This window comes from Penaeus monodon, chromosome 9 (genome assembly GCF_015228065.2).
Source record: "Penaeus monodon isolate SGIC_2016 chromosome 9, NSTDA_Pmon_1, whole genome shotgun sequence".
NCBI lineage: Eukaryota > Metazoa > Arthropoda > Malacostraca > Decapoda > Penaeidae > Penaeus > Penaeus monodon.
Window position 1 is genome coordinate 23,971,210 of NC_051394.1, and position 5,000 is coordinate 23,976,209.

The 5,000-nt window shown below is 35.9% G+C and overlaps 1 long non-coding RNA gene across 1 annotated transcript in view; it reads right to left on the minus strand.

Moving 5' to 3' along the window:
* Positions 1–5,000, minus strand: part of LOC119577058 — an 11,379-nt gene that overhangs the window by 5,678 nt on the left and 701 nt on the right. The gene's annotated exons all lie outside the window — the stretch shown is intronic.

Genomic DNA, 5,000 nt, shown 5'->3' on the forward strand with positions numbered 1-5,000 from the left:
ATAATTAAGCCAATGAAATGCACAAAACTGCAATTAATAGCCTAAAAAGAACATTTTAGGAGTAGATAGGTGTAAGATTCATGGCTATACATATAATAAATGGTGAAAATGAAAATGGATGGTATATGTATATAAAAATGAAATAAGTCTACAGTAAATGATAGGATTAGTAGATGAATAATCTACCGCAATCAGCATCTGTATACATGAGTAAGCACTTGCAATAATAATAACAATAATAATAATAATAATAAAAATAATAATAATGATAATAAAATAATAACAACAATAATGATGATAATAACAATAACATCAACAACAACAAAACAATAATAATAATAATAATGATAATAATAATAATGATGATCAATCTCATCATCATCATCATAATAATATGAAAAGGAATAACAACAATTATAATAATAATAATAATAAAATCATCATCATCATAACAACAATAAACACATGTCATAATACTAAAAATAATAAAAAATGTTTAAATAAGAACCAATACTAATGACATCAATTTTTAAAATTATCACAAATAGTAACAGTATCACGAAAGTGTGAATTTTTGATAAGTCTAAGGTTTGTCTGTACTATTTCACCATTTACAAGTACAAAAACAAGTCAAGGAGGGAGGAATGAAAAGAGAAAGAGAAAGTAGAGAAAGGGAATGAAGGGGCGGGGAGAAGGAATGGGTGAGTGAGCCAGTGACTGAGAGGAAGGAGGAGAGAGGGAGAATGAGAGAGAGAGAGAGACAAAGAGAGGAAAGGGAGAATGAGAGAAGAGAAAGAGTGGAGAGAGGAAAGAGAGGAGAGAGAGAGAAAGTGGAGAGAGGAGAGAGAGGAAGAAGTAAGAGAAAGAGAGAGAGAGAGAGAGAGAGAGAGAGAGAGAGAGAGAGAGAGAGAGAGAAAGAGATAGGAAGGGGGGCTAACATATCAAAAACAAAATTAACTATGAAAAGTAAAAACTAACAAACAGGCAACAAACTTAAAGAATTAACATAAAAGTAAACTAAAGCCAGTAAAACATGGCGAAGAGCTAAACATAACCAAATAATTCGAACACTTTCAAAATAAGTAACAAGAGATCATGAAATTAACCCACCACAATCAAATCACACGCTAGATTTTACTGAGACTTTGTGGATTCTTGTGAAGGAGTATAGTTTACAACCCCCCCCCCCCAAAAAAAAAAAAAAAAAAAAAAAAAAAAAAAAAAAAAAAAAAAAAAAAAAATTGCACTCTTTGAACCTGAAGATTCGCAACAAACTGAATAGTCACTTAATGAAACTTATTCATTTGGATTCCTAAGACCTTTATCAAAGCGTTGTTACATACAAATTTTTTTTCATGATGTTTGAACTTTGTGCAAGTTTTCCTCACTTTTTCTGTTTGTCTGTTTCTTTTCTGTAGATGTCAATTAAAAATAAAGCCATTACACTCAGCAACCAGGCCAGTCTATAACTGTTCCTCACACTATATTTAAACTTTAGAGCAACTTAAAGGGCATGGAAAGGTTAAAAGAGGAAACATTTGGGAAACCGTGCTAAGAGAACTCATAGAATAGCTAAATGATAACAGGAGGAAAACTTGTCTTGAGATTCAGTGAAAAATTATATTTATCAAAAATAAAACAAACAATGCAGTTGTTAAATAAACCTTCTATACAGTAACAATGCTATTCACAAAAAAAGAAAAGAAAAAGAAGGACTCTCAAATTAAATAGAGCTTGTTAACCTATCAAAAAATATATGCATCTATGAAAATAAGAAAAAAAAGAAAGAACAAAAGAAAGAAAGAAAGAAAGAAAAATCAGTTAAAAGACTAAAAATACATATAAGAGAAAAATGTAGAAGAGGAAGATACTGAAAATCAAGACATGATTTGCAATAGAATGCTAAATATCAGAAAAAAGGGTCTCCTTCCTAAGTTAAGAATTCCTTTAAGCACAGGGCAGCAAGCTACATGGCTGTGAACGCATTCCAGTAGCACTATCGGTAACAAGAGAGACATCTTGACTTGGGGTGCAAACTGGTATATAATAAAGGGACACACAACAATACTCGTCACTGCATCGAGACTAAGCAGATAGTCTAAGTTGCAGTGTTCTGGTGGCTCTCTAACATGGGAAGGATTGGTGAGGCTTTGGAAACCTTCTGGGGACAAAGAAAAGGAGGAGGGAAGGGAAAGGGGGATTAAAAGGTAGGCTAGGAGGAGGAGGAGGAAGAGCAGGAGGAGGAGGAGAGGAGCAGGAGAAGGAGGAGGAGGAGGAGGAGGAGGAGGAGAAGGAGGGAAGAGGAGGAAAAAAAGGGAGGAGGAAGAAGGCAAGAGGAGGGAAGAGGAGGAGGAAGAAGGCAAGAGGAGGGAAGAGGAGGAGGAAGAAGAGGGAGCAGAATCAGGGAGGATGGGAATAAGATGAAGATGAAGGGAAGAAAGAGGATGGAGGAGAAGGAAGAAGGACAGGGAAGGGAGGATGAGGAAGAGAAGAAAGAGGAGCAAGTTAGGAGGAGAAGGAGGAGGAGAGGAAGCAAAAAGAGGATGAAGACTATCAGTGTGTGTGTGTGTGTGTGTGTGTGTGTGTGTGTGTGTGTGTGTGTGTGTGTGTGTGTAAATGTGTGTGTGTGTATATGTGTGTGTGTGTGTATGCGTGTGTGTGTTTGCATGTGTGTGTGTTTGTGTGTGTGCGTACGTGTGTGTGCGTACGTGTGTGTGTGCGTACGTGTGTGTGTGTACGTGTGTGTGTGTACGTGTGTGTGTGTGTGTGTGTGTGTGTGTGTGTGTGTGTGTGTGTGTGTGTGTGTGAGAGAGAGAGAGAGAGAGAGAGAGAGAGAGAGAGAGAGGAGAGAGAGAGAGAGAGAGAGAGAGAGAGAGAGAGAGATATGGTAGTATTAGTGTGGGTGATTGTGTAGGTAAGACTGGGTGTGGATGGGCCTGTATACAGTTTGCAGTATGGGGTGGGTTTCTAAGCAAGCACATGAATCAAGGGTTTGTCTCAGCTACTGTGTTTTTTGTGTCAATACATGCTGCCCCACCAAAGTGTCTTTATGTAACAGAGGGTGACAACAAAGGGAGGAAACTGAATCATGGTTGAAGGGGAGTGACCGTTCTAAAAAATAAGAACAAGTAAAATGATGGGGCACTGCATCAGTAAATGATATTTACAGGAAGAGGATAAATAAAGGAATCAGAGAGAGGGTGAGGGAAAGAGTGAAAGAAAGAGAAAGGGTCCCAGCAGATTCTCCTTGCCTTCAACTTTGCTCTCAGTTTCATATTCCTCTCCCCTAATAGCAATGAAAGAAAAAATATACAAAACCCTTTCATTTAGTGTCAAAAATTTCAGAAAGTATTTCCATCATAACCCCCCCCCCCCAAGCAAGGTCCATGGGGATGCAAATGATTGCAAGTGACAGCATTAGATACCTTGCTTCCCACATTGGAGCTCCACCACTGCATATCATTTTGTCTTACTGTGATATTCTAAAAAGATTATCAGGGGTTTTCTTATGACAAGTAAACACTGGGTTAGTAGCAAAATATTGACAATATTTCTTTTCTTTTTCTTGCTATATATATATGTGTATATATATATTTTTTCCTTTTAAATATCATAATCTGAAGGATCTTTAGATAGCTGCATTAATAATAATCATATATAACTAAGAGAAAAAAGATTGTATATATATATATATGAACACAATTTCTTTGGATAAGAGCAATTTTGGTAAAGACAGAAAAAAAGTTTTACCTGCTATGATAAAAAACAAGGAAATTTCTGAGAAAAGGTTGTAGTCAAACATTCATACCTGCATAATAACAAACAAATGCAACATTCAATAATGCATATTTCTGTGTATATATATGTATATATAAAAAAGTGGGGGGAAATAATGTGTAACACACAAACATAAAAAAAAGAAAGAAAAAAGGAAAAAAAAAAAAAAAAAAGAAAAAAATATATAATAACAACTGCAGCATGCATACATAGTTGACTACAAACAGCAGATCTGGCAATTAATTCTTGTTTTTAGATGTCCAATGAAAGTCCACAGCAATCAGGGTTACCATTGGTAACACTAGGTTTGGTGTTTGTCCAATATTTCCAAAAAATATCTTCCGAGGGGAGATGGAGGGGCTTTTGGGGACCATGCCAAGGCTATGGACCTTGCTCGACATAGCCCACAAAGCCTCTGGGAGATCTTGGGCTGGAGATGGCCTAGGACCTCCCCTCGGATACATACGCAAGTATGTTAAATGTGTCGATTCTTTTAGTTTGTTCTTTTACCTATTTTCAATTTTATTTTCCTAACGGAACCTTCTTTGCAGTCTTTTCCGTTTCATCTATTGTGTTTTGAAAGGTGATGCAACATCTCAGGATCAAAGGGTGATTTATATAATAACATGTTCATTCTCTCCACATGAATAATGACAATAATAATAATAATAATAATAATAATAATAATAATAATAATAATAAAAAGCAGAAGTAGAAGTAAAAGAAAAAAAAAATTAAAGGTGCATCAAAAATTCATGTCCAATCTATAGATTTTCTTTTTTTTTCTTTTTTTTTCTGCTTCTTCTACTTATACTGTATGTTTTCTTCTTTTCTTGATCTCTATTTTTTAAATGGTTGCTTGACCTATAAGGCCATCTGGCAAGCCCTTGGGAGGCATTAACTACCTCTTTTGAACTTCAAAAGACCTTGGTCTTTAGAACTGGTGGCTGTGCCTGAATGACTTATTCTAGGTCTTTTCTGCAGCATCATATTTAATAACATATATAAATGAAAACAGGAAAAAAAAAATGCAAGTTATAATAATCATTATCTAGTGGAGAGAATCCAAAAGAACCGACATCATGCCAAGTCTGATCACCATCATCCAGGAGTCAAACGTAGATGCAAAATACTCGAGTGTGTTATCCATACAGATCATTGCGTGTAGTGAGGCTGCCATCCCATTGGATGGTTGGACAGCCGCACATGCCGCTCAGTCGAAG